Raw genomic sequence first — 26,497 nt, forward strand, 5'->3', positions numbered from 1 at the left:
AGTAAGAAAGATAACAAGCTCAAAGAATCTAGAGAGGCAATAGAATCTGTCCTTTCAGAGTCAAAAAAGTAGCATACAGGAAAGTTTCAGAAGGTATGTAGAGTCAGTGGTAAAAATTATCACAAGTAATTTTAAAACTGAAAGAAAAGTGATACCAGACGAGAAAGTAGAAATATAATTAAAAAAAAAAAACTATCTGGATAATGGTGATACTTTCATACCTCTGTAAAATTTCTTTTCTTTTCTTTTTTTTTTTTTTTTTTTTTTTGCTTTTTATTACGCAGTATCATGTTTTGGCTCATTACATCTTTATCTTTATCTGTGTATGGTGTATATGTGTATGAACATACATGTTCAGTAGGCATGTTTGGTGAACACTTGTCCTAGTGTATATGTGAAGGTCAGAAGAAAATTTTAACCTCAACATAGGAATGCTAAGATTACAAGTGTATGGTTAAGTATTTGGCTGTTATGTAGGCTCTTAGGCTCTGAATTGTGGTCTTCATGATTCTATGGCAAGTATTTTACCCACTGAGCTGTTTTTCAGGCAAGGAATTCTTATCATTTATGGAAAACACCTAGACTAACAAGGAAGGGAGAGAAGAGAGTTCATACATGGAAACCTAGAGTCCATACTGAAGTAGGTAAGAGAGTATTTAAATCAAAACTATAAAATAGGAAAATAAATGCCCTTGCATAAGAAAAAGAGAAAAGATTCAGCTGATGAGCCCAGAAACAACCTTGAACATATGAGACAAAATAAGAAAAGAAATATAAAGGTCAATGTCCTTGAAAAACATAAATGCAAAAATCCTTAACAGTGACTACATTGATTTTACTTGAACATTAAAATGATATCATAATTGTACAGTATTCACTTCTGGAACACAGACATGTTAAAATACACACAATCCATAAATTTATTGCATTACATTAGAAGCAAGAAGGTATATAACCATACATCTTTCTAAGAGATGCACTAGAAGAAGTTTGTGGCAAACTAATCATTTCTTTGTGATGTTTACACTAAAATATTAGGTACCAAAGATGGATTCCAAAGGCTTGGATCTTAACTGGTGGTGATATCTGTTGAATCTGTAGAACATTAGGAGTTTTGGCCTCCTGGAGAAAGGAGGTCACTGGGGTATGCCTTGGAAACATAGGCCTTGGTACTTCTCTCCCCTCTCCCTTTTTCCCCCCTCTGCCTCTTATATGGCTACCAGTAGGTAAACATCTTTGTTCCACCATACCTTACAGCAAGTATTTTCCCGAAAATGTCAGACGTATAATTGATCAAGCCAGCTGACATGAACTATAATTTCTGAACCCATGGTCCAAAAAAAGTATATTCTCCTTGAGTTTGCACATGTCAAGTCATTTTTTTCAGTCACCAATAACCAACAAAATATATCAGTCAATGCTCTCTAGAGAGGGATATTCCTAGGGATAAAGGGGGGCAGAACCCACAAACAGATTCAACGCTAATTACATAGAAAGGCGGTGACTTGACATCAGAGAGAGAGAGAGAAAAAAAAGATGATTTGGCTGTAATGAGTTAGCTAAATGAAAAATATATTAATTAGAAATACCTTCTCAAACTAAAACAAACAGAGATGAACTAAATCCCTGGTGGTGACGAATGATTATTAGAACTTTCAGGAAAAAAAAATGAGGAAGGAACTGCTGATGACTTAGAATAGGATCAGATTTAGTGTTCTAAGCAAGATCCTTCAGTAGAAGTGATAAAACAAACCAAGTTCTACTACATAGAGGTAACAGTGAAAAAAACAAGCAAGAGCTGACAAACAGATATAGAAGGAAACATGGGAATATTGAATATTAATCAAGCACCTATAAATAGAAGCTAATGGTTTGTATAAATAAATAAATAAATAAATAAATAAATAAATAAAAAGCAAAAGTGCAAAAGTGTGACCAAACATACTAGCTCTCTAGTAAGTTCAATTTAATTAATGAAGTAGCATTTTGTTGTTGAATTTTCTTTTGAGAATACAACAATAATTGCTCCCTCACCAAAATTTTTCCTTTAAAATTTTTCCATATAGCATATTTTTGATCAAATTCTTCCACAGATCCTTCTCATCTCCCTTCATGTTCTCTCTCCTTCCCCCTCCCTCCCCCTCCCTCTCCTTTCTATTCTCTCCGAACAAACAAACAAACAACAACAACAAAAAAATTTTGAATGCTTTTTGATTAGTTTTATGCTTTTTGTTTTGGTGTTGGTTTCTTTGCTCTCTCTAGAATTAGTACTATTGTATAACTAGTTATCAAAAAATTTTGTAATGATTTAATATTAATCACCTGATGAGTCAACCAAAGCATATAAAAACAATTGGTGATGGGAGTGGCCTGATTCAGGCAATAATTCTGGAAGACATTTAATACCATGTCCTGAATTCCAGCAGCCCTTCTAAAAGAAACCTATGGGTCAAGATATATGCACAAGAATGAATTTTTAATGTTGTCAATGACAGAAAGACCAGGAAACATCATGGAAGGCAGGGAAGAAAAATTGTAACAGGCAGAGAACCAGAAATCAGCTGCACAATTGTGTCTCTAAGAAATGGCAAGGAAGCTTCTCATGATACTTAAACAATATGGCTGCCAAAATAAGACCTGAATAATTACACCACCAAGGGGCATGCTAATATTACAGGGGGTCATTTTATGGGTCCTCATTCATAGACAAAGAACTATAGGCAACCAATGAATGTGTGAAAAATAGTCTTCACAATAATAAAATAAGCACACTTACTGTTTATCATCTAACTCTGAATTAAAGCTAAAATGGACTAAACAGGATCTATTATTTATAAGCTCCATGTGTGTGTGCGTGCTCCTGTGTGTGTGTGTGTGTGTGTGTGTGTGTGTGTGTGTGTGTATGTGTAATGTTAAAAGGCATCATCATAGCCGGGCATGGTGGTGCATGCCTTTAATCCCAGCACTTGGGAGGCAGAGGCAGGCAGATTTCTGAGTTCGAGGCCAGCCTGGTCTACAGAGTGAGTTCCAGGACAGCCAGGGCTATACAGAGAAACCCTGTCTCAAAAAAAAAAAAAAAAAACAAAAAAAAAACACAACAACAACAACAACAACAACAACAAAACAAAAGACATCATCATTTCAAGAGGGAGCAAGGAAGAAATGCTGTAATTATGTTTTAATTCAAGTTTTTTAGTTTTAAATAAAAAAGAAAGACAAGAATCAACATTGATCAAAAATATAATGGAAACATGAAATGAGGTGTATTCACACCACTCAGTAGAATTGTATCATTGAAAATTAATAAGCCAAGGAATTAGCTTTTATATGGATTGACATCAAAAATAGGAAATAATATGATTACAAAGCAGTATCTAGTATGCTTCTTGTATAGCCCATTCTTTATAGTTCAACTATAAAGGATACTAAGTATTTATTAGTGGTACTGACACAATTGATAAAACTTTAGGGTTTGGTGACCTTTGGTTATGAAACTAGTTAACAGGCTCCTAAAGTTCTCAAAATCATCTGTAGCTTTCACTGTTATAGATGAGAAGATAGTGCATGATTTGAATGCTAATTCAATTTAAATAGTATATTATTTGTGTCTTATATAGCCCATAACAATTTTTAAATTACAGTGAAAAACAAATACAGAGGCTCTTACTATACTTCTTGATGGCATGTGCTCTTTCCTTTAGACACCTCAGGAAAACTCAATTATTAAACATCAGCAACTTTCTCCCAAAAGTAGAAAGAGAAGAAAGAAGATAATTGCTTCCCCACAATCTGTGGACGGGAAGTGATACAGCCCACTGGGAAAACCCAAGTGTTCAGTGATGCCAAGGGGTGTCTGATTTCGCCAAGTTTTAGCCCAGGAGAATGGTATTTACAATCCCTGGATTTTATTCTACTTCACCATACATTTCCAGAATAAAGAGACATATCTTGAGAAAAAAAAATGAAACATGGAGGTTAGAAAATTTGCAGTTAACTCAATGTCTAATATTTAGATGTTTAAAGCAGCATCATGCTTCACACACCAGCAGGGGCTGGAGGGTGCCTTAAAGTCATTTCTTTTTATCCCACATCTCACAATCATATTTTAACAGTTAAATTATGAAATACAGTCCTAGTTTTATTCTGATGATGTGATAACTATTGTGACTGGATGTTATATAGGGAAGGAAAAGGTTTACATGGCTTACACTCCCAGATCCCAATCCATCATTAAGGGAAGTCAGGACAGGAATTCAAGCAGAAAGCACAGAAGAATACTCTTGCTGACTGACTCACTGGCTCTTGCTTGGCTGTGTTTCTCTGCACTGTGGGAGGCTGACACACCCAGGGATACTGCTGCCTAACAAAGATCTGGGCATCCCACACCGGTGGTCTATCAAGACACACTGTAACAAAAATGTCAGGAAATTCTTCCATTGACAGTCCCTCTTCCCAAATGAGCTTATGTTATATTAATCTCACAATAAAAACTAAGCAGGATAAATGTCCACAGAAGTTTTTTGTTTGGGGGGTTTTTGTTTTTTTTTTTCTTTCAGAATGAGTTGAATTTCAAGCTTTGCCTTCATCTAATTAAAACATGTCAAAGACGGGAGGACAGCTTTTATACATTGGACTTTTGGATTCAATAAAACCAATGTGGTATTCTGCCATTACCATTAGAAAGCTTTTCTTAAAAAGGAAATCATAGAACTATTTTTTATTAATCAATTGCTTTTAAATGTATTTGGGTCTTGCCTGCACATATGCATCTACATCATGTCTGATGCAATGAAGGACAGAAAAAGAGTTCTGATCCTCTCAAGCAGAAGTGATTCATCTATGATATGGATGCTGGGAAACAAACCGGGGTCTTCTGCAAAAACAAATGCTCTTATCAGATGAGCCCTCAGTATAATCTCTACAATCTGCCATCAGTATTTCTAGTGAAAAAGAAATATCTTTACTACCTTGTAAAGCTAGGCCAATTATCTTCAGGCACATCTCCCCACGCCTGTCATTTTTTGGAATTACATCGAATTTTGTTAAAAGCATTTCATAAATAATGAATTATGACAAAAGAATTTATTACTCACTTAAAAGCCATAAAATATTAAATATGAAATTTAAGGACGAAAATGTAATTTCTAATTCCCATTATTTATCTCAGATAATGAGGCAGGAATCTTCTACTGGCCTATGAAAAAGAAGATATTCTACTTGAATACTTCCCTTCAGGCTGCAAAGGACAGGAAAAGAATTCTTCTCCTTGATATTCACAGAAGAGTAGTAACTAAGGGAAAGCTATGAAATTAGCACCAAGAAAAGTCAGGAGACCAGTTTAATTGCTTCTATGGTGTTGAAAAGTCACTCATATTCATACTGTGTGGCTATGGAGCTACTGGCATAACGATGCTACAAATGTTTCCTGTAGCTCACAGGGTCAGGTACTCTCCTCCTGCACAATGAGGAGAAGCTGTGGAATCACAGAGAACTTTTGTATGATAGTCAGGCCACACTGAAATTCTTTCCTTAATGAAGTTCTTCTAGGGATTGTGTTTGCCTATTGTTCTAACATCAGATATCCACTGATGTATTATGGATGCTCATATCAACTTATGCATTACTAGAGTAATAATCTGTTTTCTCAGTGCATTAAAAAAGTTTCTTTCAATATTGAACTTTATCAAAGTAATAAAATTACTCCTAAATATATGATTTATCATTCATAATGATACCTACTGAAATATCATTTTATTACTGTCCTACATGCCAATACTTCCATTATTTAAAATATAGAAAAACAGAAAAACATAATAGTTCAGTTTCTTGAACTGCTATAAATCTATTCTTAAGAAAGCAGTGTGTGAAACAGAATCACAATGATGCATATCTGTATTCCCAACACATGGGAGACAGAGACAGGGAGATCATGAGTACAAGGTCATCCTTGGATATGTAGAAAATTCTAAGCAAGAATGGGTTACATGAGGCCCGGTCTCATAAATAAGAACAACACTAACACAGAACACTATTTGTCGAACAAATTCATGAAGCCTAAGCAATAAAGATAAAATCTTACACATTCTGTTTTAATGAAGCACATTCTGAAACCACTGATATTATTAAAGTTAAAGACTAGCTTATGTCCATGGTTATGAACCTAGCATCCATAATTGAATATAATAAAGCAAAATTAAACTTCTATATGCTACTAGATTTTGCAAGTTGCCATTTTACTTTAACAATAATTATGTGATGAAGTTCATATGATGCAACTATAAATTATACTGTAAAAATCTGAAGTTAAATATTCATGCCTTCCCAAGGGACTTTAAACAAATGGCAGAAGAGTGGAGCATATGCTGCTGCGTAAGTGCAGTGACACGTTTCTCTCGTCTTTCCCACACGAGAAAATAATTCTCCTATTTTACATGAATGTATGCTTATTTGAACAACAGGGATTACATTGGCTATGAATCAAACATAATAAGTGAAGTACAAGGAAGTTTTCTTTTATGTTGGTACAGTTTCTTGATCACACATGTAGGAATATGGAAGCCATCTCTCTCCTGTCCCCTGTCCCCTGTCCCCTACCTCGTGCCTCCTAGCCCCTCATGAACTCTAGTGTAATTGCCAAAAGTGTTTGTTGGTAAACTTCTTATGCGATCACTATTCCTTGATCCACAATGATTCTTCCCTGTCCCACCATATATGTACACAGGGCCACCGGGCAGTCATACTTGCTATCATGGATAGAATAAAGGCATCAGAAGCACAAGTATCAGCAGAAAACATAAACTAGGCTCAACTTTTGAGAGGCCCTCATTCACTCCTGATATATGGCATTTGACGATGAGCCCATAGAGAATGGCCATTATCCCACATCTGAAGAATACCTCTATTTTTCCTTTTTTTTTTTTTTTTTTTTTTTTTTTACTGCAGACCACTCTGAGCAGGCTGCTCTCTGAATTTCCAAATCCTTTCCATTTGTCTATGTAGAATAAGCAATTATTGCCATGATATAACTTGCTCCTAAGCACATATATTGAAGAGAGAGATATTGTTGAAGGAAGTGAAAATGGTTGAAAAGTCACTTTCCAAGCCCTTGTGGCTACAGGGTGTATGTGTTTTACTCTGACCAACATACATCCTTACTTTCTAATTGTAATACCTCAGTTTCGTATTAGGGAGCAATGTTCCTCATCCAATAGCATGCTAGAGGAACATTTTTTTTTTCCTTAGGCAAAAGGTTGAGCAATACTTTGGAATGTTATCATCTTCCCTCTTCACTATATATTGGATTTTATAGAAAGTGAAAACAACTAAGCCAACTGAGATTCATGTGTAACCCCTACTCAAATACTGCATCCAAACACTGTCACTTTCTGTACCAAGATTTTCATGGAGGATCTGACTCATCATCTAATGTGTTTGGATTTTCTTTAATAGAGTTAGCTATCCTTTCTCACCAGTGAATTCTTTTATGACTTATGATATATAGCACCATTTCTATTACCAGTCATTGAACTAGACTAAATAACATTATGATGGTATTAATATTTTTTGCAGAGAACCATCTGTTCCAAAATTGTTCCTACTTAATAGTCACTAGTAGGAGTTATTACAAAATGCTTTTCATGTGTTTTGCAAATGCTTGTTTCATAAAATATATTTTAAAATAATAATTAGGGTCTTTTTATTTTAACTTTCCTTGTAAGCTTTTGGCAAAACTGTAAAGTACATCCTTTCTTCAAACACTCATGAACTAAGGCAACTGATGATAAGAAACCCTTTTATAGTAGGAATCTTGTATCATTTTACATTCTTAGATATGCATTAGAAGCCCCATGTGAATCATTTTACTCAAATTTAGCCATCAGAAAGGAATTATCTGAGACCATCACTAACAGATGGTCAATTGGTCCTTTTGAAAATGCTCATTAGCAGGGAGCTGTTAACTCCTTGAATCAACCCATTCCATTTTGATAGGACCCTATTACATGAATGTTCTTCCGTATGTTAAGACAGGATGTGATATGACACCTTATTTTACCTTCCTATGCCTCTCCCCTTTCACACTATCCAAAAACTTCTGGCAGTAGGTCTATTCTGCATGTGTGAAGAGTTCTATCTGGTTATATTTGAAAGATCTTAAAATAGCTATTTAGCATTATTGAACATGGCCTCTAAAATTACCTCACACAACTTACTGAGCACATGAAATATATAGGTCAAAATAGTTGTGTTTCAATATTCTGAAGGCTTTTGATAGGAAACTGAAGCTGATGTTGTCAAAAATCAGGAAATTATACTGAAAACCTATTAATAATCAAAGATGACTGTACACAAAATGCTAAACATAAAGGATTATATGTGGACTCTTTAAAGGGGATCCATTCTGAAACACTGAGACAGTTCAGTTGATAAGGGCATTAGCCATCAAACCTGGCAGCTTGAGTTCAATTCCCAGAACACACATGGCAGAAAGAGAGAGTGAACGCCCACAAGTTGTCTTGTGACTTTGGCATCTGTCTGTGCAATACACATACATACACAAATAAATAAGTAAATAAGCAGAGGGTGATTTCTAATAATATACTAACTGAAGATGATCTGAAAAGAAACTTATAATATCTATCTAACCCAAAGAGGTTTCTTTTATCCAGTAACAAATGAAAGATATTGGGACTTAATGATCTATGCTGGAGACTACCAGAAACCTTCTATTTCTGAATCCTGTTTTCAAGAATTGACAGCAATGTCAAGGCACCACAGGACATGATAGAACCTGAGCATACTAAGGGAGGAAAGTTGAAAAATTCCTGAGACTGATTATCAGTAAAATGACTTAGCTCAGATCCCTATACTAATTCTTCATGCCTCTGTAGCCTTGAATGTAATTACTGTAATATGTATATATTTTCTGCCATGTATGAAGCATCTCTGAAATTATTTAACGACAAAGATGACCTATATTTTACATAAACGTTTTATAAGATAAGCTATTTGCCACTCCCATTTCTATAGTTATACACATGTGAGTGAGAGTGTACTTTTTGGACATGGAAGCTTGTCGTAGTCAGGGTTTCTATTCCTGCACAAACATCAGGACCAGGAAGCACTTGGGGAGGAAAGGGTTTATTCAGCTTACACTTCCATACTGCTGTTCATCACCAAGGAAGTCAGGACTGGAACTCAAGCAGGTCAGGAAGCAAGAGCTGATGCAGAGGCCATGGAGGGATGTTCTTTACTGGTTTGCTTCCTCTAGCTTGCTCAGCCTGCTCTCTTATAGAACCCAAGATTACCAGCCCAGAGATGGTCCCACCCACATGGGGCCTTCCCACCTTGATCACTAATTGAGAAAATGCCTTACAGCTGGATCTCATGGAGGCATCTTCCCAAGTGAAGCTCCTTTCTCTGTGATGACTCCAGCTGTGTCAAGTTGACACAAAACTAGCCAGTACAAAGCTATAGTGTGCATTTTGATTATCTTCTTCTATAATGGGAAATCTAGGGGTGGAACTTGAATCATCATGTTTAGCAGCAAGAACCTTCACCCTCTGAGATCCTGACATCTCAGTGTGTGTGTGTGTGTGTGTGTGTGTGTGTGTGTGTGTGTGTGTGTGTGTGTTTAACTAGCATACTAAGCATTAGAATTCATTATAGCACAACTGGATATCTATCTACCTTTAGAAGGATGAAATTAGCTTCCTATCTGTCTCCCTGTTTAAAATCAATCCAAAGTGGATCAAAGAACTTAATTTAAAACTTGTGTTGAAACTGCTAGAGGAAAACCTAGGGGAATATATTCAAGATACAGATGTGGACAAAATTTTTCTGAGTAGGACTCCCATAGTACAGGGGAAAGGTACAAGAATTAACAAATAGGGCTATGGAAACTAAAAACTTCTGTGTGGCAACGGAAACTATCAGTCACAGAAAGAGTCAAACTATAGAATGGAAGACAATCTTTACTCACCATACCTCAGACAGAAGTCATTATCTAGATTATAACTATCTAGATCTAAAAATCTAATTCCAAAAATTTAACCAAAAAGCAAAATGATACCAATTCTTTGAAAGACATGCTTTGAGTTTTACAAAGATGATTCATATTTTCTAAGCTTTCTCTCTTGCAGTATCCACATGACACATGGATCAGATTCCTGAGGCCATGTTTGTCTCCAAATAGAGATTACTACTAACCTAACTCAATACTGATGATTCAGGAATGACTATGTATGTGGGGCCAAAAGCAAATTGCTTAGGTTTCTATGTGGGCTCTAAAGCTTGGATTTCTTTCTCTACTTGAACATCTTCACCCAAGAGTGAAGATAGCTATCTTGCCAACTTCAGATGATATCTACCAAGTTTAGAGTCAAGGAATTATAACGCACCCACAAACTCCCTGGAAAGCAGATGTGCCAAAAAATGTTTCAAAAACATAACTATCTCAAAAATTAATTTTATATTATAGTAGATTTTAATGAAATACTCATTAAAATAAAATGGACTCTCCTATGTCCTACAATTTATGTTCTCTTTACATCAATGACAACTAGAACAATCATGTTTATACTGTTCATCTTGCCAGTTTCTTATAGATACTGAGTTGACACTTTACAATAGCTGTGGATATTTACTATGAGAATACAGAAAGGAAAACAGTATCTTGTGATATTAGGCTCTTCTTAACTACTCTATGTATTACAGATACAACTTTTATGCATTATGTAACCTTTATTACCTCACATAATCTTACTATTGGCATTATTTATCTTTCAATTGCAGATTAAAAGACCTAGGGGTGAACTGCTAATGGTTGGGCTTATTCATTCTCAAAATACATCACAATGTCCATTTGGGTTTGAGTTACTTCACTCAGAATGATATTTTCTAGTTCCCCATTTGCTGCAAAACTCATGATGTTCTCATTCTTAATAGCTGAATAGTAATGCATTGTGTAAATGAACCGCATTTTCTGTATCCATTCTTCTGTTATGGGACATCTGGGTTGTTTTCAGAGTCTGGCTATTAAGGCTGCTATGAACATAATCGATCATGTACCTCTGTGGTACGGTGGGGCATCTTTTGAATATACGCCCAAGAGTAGTATAGCTGGGTCTTCAGGTAGATCTGGTAAATCTATTTCCAATTTTCTGAGGAACCACAATAGTGGTTGTACCAGTTTGCAATCCCACCAGCAAAGAGGAGTGTTTGTTTCTCTTTATCCACATCCTTGACAATATACACTATCACCTGAGTTTTTTACCTTAGTCATTCTGATTGGTGTAAGGTGGAATCTCAGGGTCATTTTGATTTGCATTTCCCTGATGACTATGGACTTTGAACATTTCTTTATGTGCTTCTCAGCCATTCGAAATTACTCTGCTGTGAATTTTCTGTTTAATTCTATACCCCACTTTTATTTGGGTTGTTTGGATTTTTGGAGCTTAGCTCAATGAGTTCTTTATATATTTTGGATGGTAGCCTTCTAGTGAATGTGGAGTTAGTGTATGGTATGCACTCAGTAATAAGTGGATATTAGCCAAAACAGTACAGAATATCCAGGATACAACCCACAGAACTCAAGAAGGTTAACAAGCCAAAAGGTCCAAGTGAGGATGCTTCAATCTCACTTGGGAGAGAGAAGAAAGTAATCATGGGGGGCAGGGTAGTGGGAGAAAGGGTGAGGAGATGGGAAGGGAAACGAAAAGGGGAACATGGTAGAAAACAGGAGTGAACCCTAAAGGCCAGTAGAATGAATGGAAACAGGCTATCTTGGGAGGTAGAAGGTGGAGGGACCCTCCAAAAAGTACAAGAGACCTCAGAGGTGAGAGACTCTCGGGACTCAAAGGGAGGAACCTTAAATGAAATGTCCTACAGTGGGGACAGAGAACTTGTAGAGTCCAGCTCCAGCAGAAAGACAGGACATCAACTGGAGGGATGGGGTTGCCATCCCACAGTCAAAAATTCTGATTCAAAATCGCTCCTGCCTGAAAGAACTGCAGGGATAAATGAAGAAGAGCCTGAGGGAAAGGAGATCCAGTGACAGGCCCAAATTGAGATCCAGCTCAAGGGGAGGCTTCAAGGCCTGACACTATTACTGATGCTATGGTGTGCTTACAGACAGGAGCCTGGCATGGCTGTCCTCTGAAAGGCCCAACAAGCAGCTGACTGAGAAAGATACAGATAATTTTATCCATCCAATGATTTGAAGTTGGGGACCCCTGTGGTTAAATTAGGGAAAGGATAGAAGGTGAGGAGGAGAGTGACCCCATAGACCAGCAGTCTCAACTAACCTGGACCCCCAAGGTCTCTTAGACACTGAGCCACCAACCAGGGAACATACAGGAGCTGGTAGGAGTCTCCCAACACATACACAGCAGAGGACTGCCTAGTCTGGCCTCAGAAAGAGAAGATGTACCTAACCCTTGAGAAACTTGAGGCCCAGGGAGCAGGGAGGCCTGGCTGGGAGAGTGCTGGATGGGGTGAGAACATCCTTTTGGACATGGGGGAGGAGGAATGGAATGAGGAACTGTTGGAGGGCAGACCAGGTGGGAGTTAACAATTGGACTATAAAAAAAAAAAAGATTAAAGATAATTTTTAGAAAAGTACAGCACATTTGTATTTAGAAGAGCAGTGTGACTGGGAGGGCTCACCCACATTCTCTACTCCCCAACACACAGAACTCAGAAATGACTATTCTTACCTTCAGAAAGCAGGTTCTAAGACCATTCCTAGATATCCCATACGTACATAAAGAAAAAGAGAAGCCTTACCCATGAAATCATGGGGAGATGAAGACAATTTTATCACCCACATGCCGTGCTGAGTTCTCCAGCTTCTGGTCATTAAATTATAGTCACTTTGAATAATTATCTTTCTTCATGACCTTCTTTATTGACCTTGTGTGGAAATACACAAGTTCTCTTATAACTTTGGTCTTTATCTCTTAATGAAGGTCTCAGATCATATTAAACTTAAACTGAATGAATTAGCATGCTGTATCTTGTTAACCTCTCCTTTATTATAGAGGTCTCAATTATGAATTTAAGATGAGAAGGAAAGAAAATCTTATCCCTAGGAGCTAATAAATGACAACACTAGGATTTTATCTTTCTCCATCTGATATTCAAGTTCATATTCTGCAAGAGAAAGTATGATTCAAAGGGCAGAAGAGTTGGTACTTTAATGGAAATGTGCCAAGTTTTGATGGTGTTATTCGAGCAAAAGAGAAACTTCAAGATTATCTTCCAAATCGCACCCTTGAAAAATACTTAAGCGTACAAAATGAAAATGGATGTTTGTTATTTAAGTCTGTACATATTGTCTTCAGTTTAGGCTGTTTACTCAAGAAATCATGTGGGTGTAATATTATTTGATATGCAATGTTTTAATATCTCACCATCATTTCAATATTCTTCAAAAAGTAAACTCGACCAGGACAAGGAAAATTTATAATTGAACCAAATACCAAGTTTTCTGTAATTACTCAATTTTTTTTAACCTGGAAAATGGCATGTTCTTGAGTAACAACCTAAAACTAAAGATATCATGACATGGTGATATTTTATTAATGAATTAATCAGATTTAATTCCCCTTTCCTACTTAGGACAACTAGAAATTAGATCTGCTAAAACTTCTCTGTTGGAGAAAGCACTGACAAAAATGGTCAGGAGAAGCAAAGATGTATAAGGGGGAGGTCCATGGATCAACAAAGATGTACAGGGAGAAAGCCCATGATCAGCAGACATGTACAGATAGAAGGCCCATTGATCAGCAGACATGTACAGATAGAAGGCCATGGATTGTCAGAAAGTCATTATTATCATGGGAGAAAGTTGGATGGTAAAGCCAGTGAAAGAAACTGTCAAGGCTGTAAAGGAGATAAAAAGAACCTAGTGAAACAATGAAGGGAAGTGTGGATAGAAGGAGGAAGGAGGAGAAATAGTATCAACCTAGAGCAAAAGCCCCTGATACAAACAGTAGTCACACTTTCAATGCTTTCATAAGAATAGCAAAATGTAGACCAACTCAACACATTAGAAATAACTAAAAACTTGAGTTCCCCCAGCTTTTGATCGTTAAATCTCTATACCTAGTAGCCATTAATGACTGTAAAAGTGGGTCTTAAATACCTGACCATTTACTTTGATGTAAATAGAAAAGAGAACATACCACAGTACCAACACATGAATATTCAGGACATCCAACTCAATTCAACATTTTCGCTTATGAATTACCCATCCTTTGTTTCCAAGTTTAGTAACTCCAAAAAGAAAAAGAAAAAAAAAAGTCAGATGAGGAAGGGATTCTCTTCACGAAAACTTGGGGCACATTCACTCATCCATTGCACATGCATTAATTTGAATGTCTTCTTCCTGAAGGTCTGGTGGTTTCAAGCATAAATGTCATGGAGCACCTCAAAGAGACTCATGACATTTCACAAAAGTATAGGACATGAGCCAGTCACATAATGCAGGAAAAATTTTATAAGAATGAAAAAAGGCATTACAGAATATATTAGTTTTAAGGCTTCACAATTAGATATGCTTTGTATATTTTATATGCTTTGTTCTTTGGAAAGCAAAAGACAGGGGTAGGATATAAATCTGGTTGAAAATAGACCAACAACATAAAAAAAACAGCAACTCCAGTGATGTGGCTTCTGAGTGTTTCTTTCTTACTTATATTTCTACACAAACCGAACCATAATGTTTACATATTGATTACCACAGTATAGGGATCAAAATCTACTGCTAGCTTGTATGGATTTTACTCCCCTGCCTTTCCAAGTCTGTTGATAGAGTGAGAGATGCTCATGAACTAACATGAGCACTTTAAGAGAATCCAGAACTGCTCCATTCTTTCTCTATTGTTATAAGACTATGTTTTTCGATAAGACATAGCACTTAAAGTCTTTCATCACATAAAATGTGTTTCATGCTTTAAAGAAATTGATGGAGCCAACTACATCAGAAAACAAAGCAGACTTTATTTAAGGAGCTGGCTCTGGAATTCCCTAATAAACAGGGTTTGAGGGTGCTTAACTTTCTCATATAAAAGAGTATAGTATTGACATATAACATACACATATCTTTCAATATAGTATAGTATAAATCATTTTCACATTATATAGAATATCAAAATATAATAGAATTCTCACTAAGTAGCTAATATAGTATATTTTGAGAACATTGACATGAACAAAAAGTTCATGTTCAGTAGAGATGTAACCTTATTCTGATATTCATGATACATACATAATTGCTTGAATGAATCTGTGACTACAATATCAGAAAGTACAATAGATTAAATGAATGTAGGTTTCACATAAAAATTCCAAAGCAAAGTTATATATTTTGATACGTTCTTCCTCTATAATTTAATCTAGGAGGAAATATCAGTGTTCTAGGTAGTCTAATATACACTGCAAACCACCCCACCCCAACCCACCTTCCATACACACTTAGTGCCTGTTCCTTTGTTTCTAGATATTACCTCTCCTTCCTGCAGATGGGTACTTCAAGTACTTCCCAACATCATAACTTCTTTTTCCTATGAGACTGCTGGCAAATGTTGTATAAAGGGCCAGTAAGCATTTTCAGCATTATGGGCTACATAGTTTTTTCATAGTTACTCAACTTTGCTGGCACAGCACAAAAGCAGTGACAGACAATATGTAAATGAGTGTGGCTGTATTCCAGTAACACTTTATTTATGGACACTGAAGCTTGAATTTCATGTCAATTTTTTTTCAAGTCACTAAATGTTACTCTTATAGTTTTTTCAGTTTGTTAAAAATAAAAATATTCTTAGAGAATGCATGGGGGCTCATGTCTATAATGTCACCAATCTGGATGCCACCAAGGGAGGATTACCAAGGAGTCAAGGCTAGCCAGAACAAGAGAGAGAATTTTAAGTAGATATTTTCTTCATTTACATTTCAAATGCTATCCCCAAAACTCTCTATACCTTCCCCCCGCCCTGCTGCCCAACCCACCCATTCCTGCTTCCTGGCCTTGGCATTCCCCTGTACTGGGGCATATGATCTTCCCAAGACCAAGGGCCTATCTTCCCATTGATGGCCGACTAGGCCATCCTCTGCTACATATGCAACTAGAGACACAGCTCTGGGTTAGTTCATATCTTTGTTCCTCCTATAGGGTTGCAGACCCTTTTAGCTCCTTGGGTACTTTCTCTAGCTCCTTCACTAGGGGCCTTGTGTTCCATCCAATAGATGAACATCCACTTTTGTATTTGTCAGGCATTGGCATAGACTCACAAGAGAGAGCTATGTCAGGGTCCTGTCAGCAAAATCTTTCTGGCATATGCAATAGTGCTTGTATTTACCTCTTTCTTTGCAACTATTTGCATTACTAAACAGGAAATGGTGTTAGACCCTGACAGTTTTAGACATTATTTACCTTTTGAACAGTTTTTTATCAGTAACTAAACATGAGATAACCCTTTCATTTTCAAGTGTGTCCTGGTAATGGAGTCAATGACTGTACTTAGAATATGCACACTCTGCAAAGTGAATTCTGGTTCAGCTGCATAAGGGCACATGGGGTACTTAGCGATGTCAAATATCTGGATTTTTCTAGTTTCCTCCATGTAGTATTTTTTTTTCTGTCTTTAAAAGAGCATGCCCAAATTTGAGTTTTCCAGCATCTATTTGGTTAATTATTCTGTATTACAAAATATTTTAGCTTTAAGTAATTAACTATTTGGAGATCTCTCCCTACACAATAATCTGTCTCTGAAGTCATTTATATAATATATGTCATATAGGCAGTGCTCTCATGACTAAACTTGCTTGTTGGTAGCTGTTTAAAAAAATTACTAGAATGTACCAATCACCTAGCTAGCTGCTAACCATACTGTCAATTAATTTCACATGCAGTAGATATTTAAATACTATAACCACTCATGTAATTCATCTTCTGTATATTCTTTGGAAATTTTCTATAGATCTATTACTTCTTTTTAAGCCTTTGCTACAATTTTTAGTCTTAGCCATGACACCAGTATGAAGTTTAACATGGTTTAACATTTATAACTATAATAATAATCTGACTTATCACAAATATATTATGAAATCATTTGCAGAAAGACACAGCATCTCTGTCCCTATGCAAATATGTGTATATAAGCTACACATGTTCACATATATGACAGGGATCCAAAGAACAATGAATGAAGTATTCACGGATTCAACTAGAAACCATTGTTCAAGTCTCAGCACTGATGCACCATATGTCTGTAATCTTTGGCAAGTCAACCAACCTCTACATACCTCAGTTTCTTTAATATGAAAAGACAAATGGAAACAATGACTGCATGGAACTCATGGAATTGTTGTGAGAACTGCATGAGTAATGACATGGAGTTCATAGAGGGAAGCTTCATATCACCAATCAGCTATTATTTATATGTGATTCAGATATGCTGAGTCACCAAATCTGAGCTCACAGTAGCTGAAGAACTTTCATCTTGCCAAATGAGCATCTCATTAATTTTGCTGATCCTGCCTTCTGGAAGCTTAGCTATGGAAACTTAGGGCTCTTTCAGAGATAAATAAAATGGTAGACAATGTCCCATGCCTAACACATACATCTTAAGGAATAACTGTGGGAATTTTTTTTAACTTATTCAGGCAAAAATATCTAAGAAAAACATATCCACTGAGAAGCATAACCCAATCTCTACTATGGGAAGGCCATAGGAATGAACTCATAAGCAAGGAAGTAGAGAACAATGTCCAGAGCTGACACGGTCCACAGAAGGCCACTGCTCTGCAGAACTGCCTTAATGAAGCATTTTTGTGTGTGCACTCCAGGCAAGTCACTTTGGCTTCCTTCTCCTGTTGAAAGGCTATTGGTCGTGTGCATCCAGTTGTCACCCTGGACCTACATTGCTATAACACAGATACTTTCTTTTTTTCTGTTCTTGCTCCCTCTCATCTAACCAATGCAACAGACTAGGTCCTGTTAGGCAGATTCAACAGCGAACACGAAATTGGGGCCACTCATATCACAGCTCTTTATCATTTATTGTTACTCTACCTTAAGAAGAGCAACATAATCCAGTGACATGATGCCACGAAGCTTATACATGAGGAAGTACATGATCTGTTATCTGTCTTTCAATACCAACCACTGACACCTAGCAGGGCATAAGGTATAGCATAGGATGAGGCAAGAACCTGCATCCTTTTGCTCCAACTCTACCACTTTCCCTAGAGACTAAACAGACCAGATACTAGGGTTCCACATCTAATAAATACAGGAAAACCTGTAATCACCACTTAACCTACTATGCAGAACTGCTGGAAAGAGTAAATGAAATGCCACACGTGGGAGTATTTATTAAATATGATTAAAAGTATTACCAACATTTCCTCTAATAAGTAAATTGCTCTTTGTGCTCTAATCCTTGCCTTGAGCACAGATGTAATTTCGTTCAGGGAGTGAGATTTCAGTTCTAAGGTTAGAAGAGCAATTGTGCGATGCTCTGCTGTCATTCCTCATACCAAGTATGCTACATTCTCTTATCTCACTCTCTGCAATTTACTAATCCTCCTTCCCCTCTCCCTCTCTCCGATTTCCTTCCTTTTTTCTTCCCTTTTTCTCCCTAAGTAACTACATTGTCTCTCTGCTAAATTTTCTTTTCTAATTGGTCATTGATGCCCTCACTTGAGTCATAATCATACCTTTCTCTTTTTACTCCTTCTTCTTTTTTTTTTTTTTTTAATCTCAGGGCGGTAGGGGACTATTGCAGCCTGCTGGTTGGAGAGCTCAGATCTTAATTCCCTTTTGGCTTTTGGCCTGAACCCATGTGTTCAGCTCTGCAGAGTAGTCTCCCACTTCTTCTTCGCTTCTTGGCTTGGCTACCTTTTGAAGGTTCAGCATTGTGGGAAGTCTCACTCCAGCTAATTAAAAAGGCTAAACTGCTCAGCAGCACAGTTTCTGCAGTAGCCTCTCAAGTTTCATTAATGAATGAATACTTTTTTGGTTCTTGAAATGAAGCACTAATCCTACTGCAAGCCCATGTGCCTTCAGAATAAGGATCAAAAGCAGGAGGGTGTGGAGGAACATGTGCTCAGGTTGCCTCAGAAATGGGGGAGGAGAAGCCACAACACAGAGCAAGAGTTATCTTGCTAATCATTCATGAGTCCGGTTCTGACTGAAACCCTTGGCTAATGAAACCCTCCAGAACATTTTTTAAGTGTTCTACCAAGGTAGGATCTCCCATTCATGAAATGAATGCATTAATCCTTTTCACCAAAACATTTGCAAGGGGAAAATGCAAACAAATCTTTCTTTTTTCTTTTCATTTTTTTGAGGGGTGGGGTGGGGTGGTGTTGAGACAGGGTTTCTCTGTATAGCCCTAGCTGTCCTGGAACTCACTCTGTAGACCAGGCTGGCCTCAAACTCAGAAATCCGCCTGCCTCTGCCTCCCAAGTCCTGGGATTAAAGGCATGTGCCACCGTGCCTGGCTCAGAAGTTTTTCTTATAAGAACATTGGAGAGAGCTGGATATCTGTCTTCGAGTCTGAACATTTGTGGTGTTGACCAGCCCAGAGCTAATTACAAATGGATGATGTTGAAAAAGGCAAGAAGATTTTTGTTCAGAAGTATGCCCAGTGCTACACTGTGGAAAATGGAGGCAAGCATAAGACTGGACTAAATCTCCAGGGTCTGTTTGTATAGAAGACAGGTTAGGCTGCTAGATTCTCTTACACAGATGCCAACAAGAAAAAAGGCATCACCTGGAGAGAGGATACCCTGATAGAGTATTTGGAGAATCCCAAAAAGTACACCCCTGGAACAAAAATGATCTTCTCTGGAATCAAGAAGGGAGAAAAGGCAGGCCTTATAGCTTATCTTAAAAAGGCTACTAGTGTGTAAGTCCACTGCCTTATTTATTACAAAATAAATGTCCCATGGCTTTTAATGTATACCATAATTAATTCATACAACAAATTCAGATCATGAATGGCTAACAATGTTTTTGTTGGACAGTCCTGATTTAAGTAAAACTGACTTGTCATGAAGTGGGTACGATCATTTTTAAAGCAACAATTCCAGTTGTATACATGCTTTCACTCTTCTCCCTTTCTCAAGATTGGAGTTAATTAGCAATGTTTTACTTCCCGTTAATATGGGGGTTGTCTTCTCAAACCTATTAAATGGTTTTATACGTAGGTTTATATAACTGGGCATATGATTATGTTTAAACACTGGCAAAATTCTATCACTGTCTCAGAAACAAGACTCACCTGTGTTTCAGTTTGTATTCACTGTTCTCTTACAGACAATGGCTATACACCAGGACTCAACTGTCTATTCTTGATGATGCTATTTTAATTAGCATTCCCTACGTCAAGGAGGCTGCCTTTTATCGCTGAAAGGCATTTACTGTGGTTTATGTATGTATTTAACTCTTAAAAGAAGAAGAAGAACAGTGCTCTAAAAGCCCCCAAAAGCCTGACCTGCCCAACTGTAGCATCATTCTTGTAGGGACATGTATGCTGGCTTCTTGATGATGCCTACCACATAAGATTCAACTGATCTCTATCCAAAATTTCTTTCTGATGAATGTTAGCATAATGTGGAACAAATAAGCCAATGCATTTGTGGCTTGGAAAACATGGATGTCCAGGTGTGGCACTAAATATCTCACTGTAATGATAAGGTGTTTAGATTCCAAGAAAAAAAAAAGCAGGGACATACTCTGAGAAATATGTTGTTGGATTTTTTTTTTTTGTTATTCGAATATTATACAGTAGACCTATGCCAACTAAGTTGGCTATTTTGTTATTTGGGCACATAGTCAACTTCAAGGGCTCAATGTTTTATATGAAGATGACTCTTAATCAAAATATAAGGATTGAACGCATAACTATAAATGTTTTTCATTATAACATATGACAATATGCATAGTTATTCTTACCAGCGCTTGGCAAGCCAAAGGATTAGCTTAGTATACCCAGTTAGGTCCAGGCCAAGCTGGCCTAGAGTGTGAGAATCTGTCTCAGTAAAACATAGCAAGCAAAAGTATGGCGATTAAAGTAGCTGGTGGGCTCTACTTAGAGGTTTGTTTATCTGTGGTGTCTAATGGGTATCATGGCATATTAAATAAAATATGATTAGTACTCTTGTGTCATCTAAAACTTCATTCTATATTCTAATCCATCCTTTACTCTTTACTGTGAAAGAAGAGAGGGAGAGGTGTTGTTGGTGCTATCAAGTATGCACACCCAAAAGAGGCATCATCAAGCGAGAATGTGGAGATGACCCACTATGTCCTCTTATGATCCATGCTATAAGTGGTTTTTCCCTAATGTCTCTTTCTGTCCTACTTGTGCATCTTTGCAGTCTGACTGCAAATCAATCAGAAAAGACACTTATCCAAATAAAGCAGTTATTAAAACTGTGCTTCATAGAGTTATCAGAGGTTAAAATCAGCTCTGATTAGTGTGCACTAACGCCACCCAGCAGGAACCAAGATCAATTGGAAACATCGATCACTATGTTTTATTTTGCTGTCAGAGATAAATTAATCAGATATCACACATGAAAGTTCTCCCAAGTGCTAGGAACCAAACCTAGGTACTCTTCAAGAGCAACTGGTGCTCTCAACCACTGAGCAATCTCTTCAGTCTCCTAGTGAAAAGTCTAAAGAGCAAAATACAATGTAACCCCGAGAGTAACTTAGCATGTAACCAGATCAGGAGAGTAACAACTGATCACTTGTAACATACTCTCTTGGTTACAAGCATATCATGAGTTGCATTCAGACTGAAGCACAGACCTATTGGGTATGACCCACTGAGGCCACTTCGCAATGTGCTGTTCATACCCACCGAGGGTACAGTAGTACTCAAGAGTTCCAGTGAAGCTGCCATGCATTGCATAAATGAAGCTCAATCCAGTGATACTGCAGTGCACTGCACAGATGAAGCTCAATCCAGTGATGCTGCAGTGTACTGCACAGATGAAGCTCAATCCAGTGATGCTGCAGTGCACTGCACAGATGAAGCTCAATCCAGTGATGATGCAGTGCACTGCATAGATGAAGCTCAATCCAGTGATGCTGCAGTGCACTGCACAGATGAAGCTCAAAAAAGTGATGCTGCAGTGCACTGCACAGATGAAGCTATTTGAGGACAAGTATATCAAGGAACATCACTTTCCTTCTCAGCTTTCAGCCCCATCAGGGAGCACCACCCCCCAGATGTGCTTTGCATCTGTATAGGAATGCCATTTTCAGTGGTTTGAATATGCTTGGCCCAGGAAGTGGCATTATTTGGAGATGTGGCATAGATGTTGACGTATGTGTCTCACTGTGGGTGTGGACTTTGAGACCCTTCTCCTACTGCCCATGAGACAGTCTTCTGTTTGCCTTCAGATCAAGATGTCGAACTCTCAGATCCTCCTGGGCCATGCTGGCCTGGACACTGCCATGCTCCCTCCTTAATGATATTTGACTGAAACTCTGAACCTGTAAGCCAGCCCCGATTAAATGTTGTCCTTATAAAAAAAAAAAAAAAAAAAAAAAAAAAAAAAGAAAGTTCTCCCAAAAACAGAATGCTTACCTGAATTTATTCCAAATTTAGATCATTATTAAATTCACCTTAACAGAACACAAAGAATATTAAATTCAAAAACTTTCAGGGAATAGAGTCTACTCTTAGCTATTTGTGTGCATATCAGTGAATAATAATAATAATAGTTCTCTAAGTAACAAACCGATTATATCTTAGCACATTTAAAACATGTGTGAGAAAGAGGGAAATAAGAAAACAAGAGAGGTTTTAGTAATATAAGCTTTTATGTGCATTACATATATAGGACTGAGGTTCAAAGAAGACAATTTAAATTTAAGTACATTGATTACAGGTGGATGTATAATTTGCCTATTTGGAATATTTGAAAACTCTCACAGGACATGTATGATGCCAAAAGAAATTCAAAAGATAGTAGTGGAAACAGTGTTTTATTTCTAAATACAGCAAAATCTACAAGTCTCATCTAGTATCCACCCCTAAGAAATACTGCATGTTGTAGATGTACCAAATAAAAGCAAGTCTATAAGCAATAACAAAGATGAAAGCACTCAGACAGAGGGCTAGGCACAGCAACTCAGAGACCATTACTGAAATGTGTAGCTGATGACTACAATGGTCTTGTTTGTGTCTTTTAAAACAATGCGTCATTACTCTACCTCAGTTGGATTCAGACGAAATGGTTGTGCAACTGAACTTACACGAAGGAGGCATGTACTCTAGCACTTACACCTTCTAGCCAGAGCTAATGAAGTAAGCCTTTTAGCAAGTGTACATACAGCATTCACTGATTCAGATCTGACTGAGGTCCATGCACTGGTAAAGTCAAAGCTTGGTGTCATGACAGAGCTTAAGGATTTACTGGGCAGAGTGACAGAACCTAACTATGCACAAAAATCCCACTGATGAATCAAAAGAAACCAATAACCCCATCATAGTGATACTTGGATAGGTTATCAAATCCAGGTGTTCAAGGAAAAGTGCTGCAGCAAAGAGAAAAAAAAGAGGAAAGAAATAGGAGAGATAAGTGCTGTCTACTTCAGTTTAGATTACCCCTAAAGATAAAGGGGAGTCACCACAATGACAGCTGGGAGAGAGGAAAGGGAAGTCAGGTCAGGGCAAAGCTGAAAGTACCAGGGGAAAGCAATCAAATGCCAATTACACAGATGCAATCTCAGAGCTCAGTTCCTGAATATCACATTGGGGATTCAAACAGGTTCCTGTAATCTTAAACACTAAAGTGAGAAGGCACATGAAGACCATCCCTTCCATGTAAAGGTGGGCTGGTTTAGGGGAAATGAGCTAAGTAAGAGTGCATACAACCTCACTCTGAGTAACATATACCATGGACACTATCGAACGCTTGATAACTTAAACATCTGAATTCTAATCATTCTCTGTCAGATAGAGATGACCAATATGGTGAAACCCTGATTGGATTGTGGAGACATCGGAGTCATCAAGTCACTTCTACCTTATCAATATGATTTTGAGTCAATTGTTCAATGTCTTTTTGCCATGAATGGCACCCCCTGAGCGTAGAACTCTCTCAAAGCAATAATTTATGTATCATAGTAAAAATGTGTGTATGTGTTTAAATAGATCTAGATATAGTTAGTTTTGAAATTTTCCATGAGACCAGGACTCTGACGTTCCATTGTATTGTAGTAAATTGAAGGGCATGTACCTTATATCTCCCACATTCATACTAATGCAGCCCAAGAGATAACTTTTTATTCCTTTTAAGAAGCATATTCTAATTTAAGAAATATTTTGTTCCAAATATGCAATCAACTGGAGCGTTTGCCAGTCTGCGTGGAAATGCTCAGCAAGCACTGTTGAAAAAATAAATGAATACAGTCTAATATTTTTACATCAATTTAACAGTTATGTATTTGGTCCCTACAATGTCTCAGAATCATTCTTAATATTAAATTTCTTATAGGGTAGAGTCTCAGTATACAAAACACTCCTGCATCTAAGACATAGGGAACCCTGCAGAAGATTCAGTGGGGATTGTAAGATTCAGAGGATCAGAGAGGTTGCTATGAGACTGTCTCCTAGTAACTTCAGAAGCTGCACCCATCAAATCTCACAAACATTACTGTCCAAATGTGAGATGAACAAAGCCAACACCAGTGGGCATGCCAAAGTGGACAGCGAAGCCCGTGAAGCCTCACTACTACATGGAGAACTATAGGCAACTTGAGGAAAGCCAGGAGCAGGAAAGGTGATCTTCCTCAGGGGTGAGCACAGCAACTATACTAAATGCTTAGCCCTGAAAATATGCATACAACTAAAATTATACAGACTGAGCATACATATAGAAATATGTATATATGTATATGCATACACATATACATATATGTGTATGTATGTAATAACAATCAATGAAAAAAAGTGGCCATGAATTTGAAGAAGGGGTATCTAAGAGGGTATGAAGAGGGGAAAGGGGAAGGAAAGATGATATAACTACATTATAATCTCAAAGCTTAGAATTCTGATAGGCTGCTTTATGTGAAGACGAGTTGAATAGAGAATTGGAATGAGGTGTGGTGGGTGTTCTACTGATGATACCACCACATAAAGGACAACCTCATGCAGCTAGGGATGCTTTCTGCAGCGCCTTGTGACAAAACAAATCCTACGTTTTCATACTTTCCCATAAACACAATCTTAAACACTCAACTTGCATTGTACTAGCTACGTTCCCTTCTGAGAATCTCTCTGGCAGTTCCTCAGAAAACGGAACATAGTACTACCAGAAGATTCAGCAATACCTCTCCTGGGCATATACCCAGAAGATATCCCAACTAGTAATAAGAACACATGCTCTTCTATGTTCATAGCAGCCTTATTTATAATAGCCAGAAGCCAGAAAGAACCCAGATGTCCCTCAACAGAGGAATGGAGATAGAATATGTGGTACATTTACACAATGGAGTATTACTCAGCTATTAAAAACAATGAATTTATGAAATTCTTAGGCAAATGGATGGATCTGGAGGACATCATCCTGAGTGAGGTAACCCAATCACAAAAAGAACACACATGATATGCACTCATTGATAAGTGGATATTAGCCCAGAAACTTAGAATACCCAAGATACAATTTGCAAAACACATGAAACTCAAGAATAAGGAAGACCAAAGTGTGGCTACTTTGTTCCTTCTTAGAATGGGGAACAAAATACCCATGGAAGGAGTTACAGAGACAAAGTTCGGAGCTGAAATGGAAGGAAGGACCATCCAGAGTCTGTCTGACCTGAGGATCCATCCCATAAACAACCACCAAACCCAGACACTATTGCATATGCCAGCAAGATTTTGCTGACAGGACCCTGATATAGCTGTCTCTTGTGAGGCTGTGCCAGTGCCTGGCAAATTCAGAAGTGGATGCTCACAGTCATCTATTGGATGGAAGACAGGGCCCCCGATGAAGGAGCTAGAGAAAGTACCCAAGGAGCTAAAGGGGTCTGCAACTCTATAGGAGGAACAACAATATGAACTAACCAGTACCCCAACCCCATCCCCAGAACTTGTGTCTCTAGTTGTACATCTAGCAGAATATGGCCTAGTCAGCCATCATTGGGAGGAGAGGCCCTTGGTCTTGTGAAGATTATATGCCCCAGTACAGGGGAATATCAGGGCCAGGAAGGAGGAGTGGGTGGCTTGGGGAGCAGGGCGGGGGGAGGGGTATAGCGGACTTTCCGGATAGCATTTGAAATGTGAATGAAGAAAATATCTAATAAAAAAGTTTTCCTCTGAGAAAGAAATAGAGAAGAGTGATTTGTAATAGTAGTAGAAATGATAAATTCATAATAATAATGCAGGGCTGGAAGTTATTCTGTATTCAAGTCTAAGCAATATTCATAGCTTAAAGGATTAGCATCCTCTGTATGTGTGTCTCTGTGTTTCTG

The 26,497-nt window shown here is 37.6% G+C and overlaps 1 protein-coding gene and 1 pseudogene across 4 annotated transcripts in view; one reads left to right on the plus strand and one right to left on the minus strand.

Moving 5' to 3' along the window:
• The window catches only part of Kcnip4 (Kv channel interacting protein 4), a 1,135,620-nt gene that overhangs the window by 1,014,736 nt on the left and 94,387 nt on the right, over positions 1-26,497 (minus strand). The gene's annotated exons all lie outside the window — the stretch shown is intronic.
• Gm19932 (predicted gene, 19932) lies at positions 19,532-20,443 on the plus strand (annotated as a pseudogene).

The sequence above is a fragment of the Mus musculus genome, chromosome 5 (genome assembly GCF_000001635.26).
Source record: "Mus musculus strain C57BL/6J chromosome 5, GRCm38.p6 C57BL/6J".
Lineage (NCBI taxonomy): Eukaryota > Metazoa > Chordata > Mammalia > Rodentia > Muridae > Mus > Mus musculus.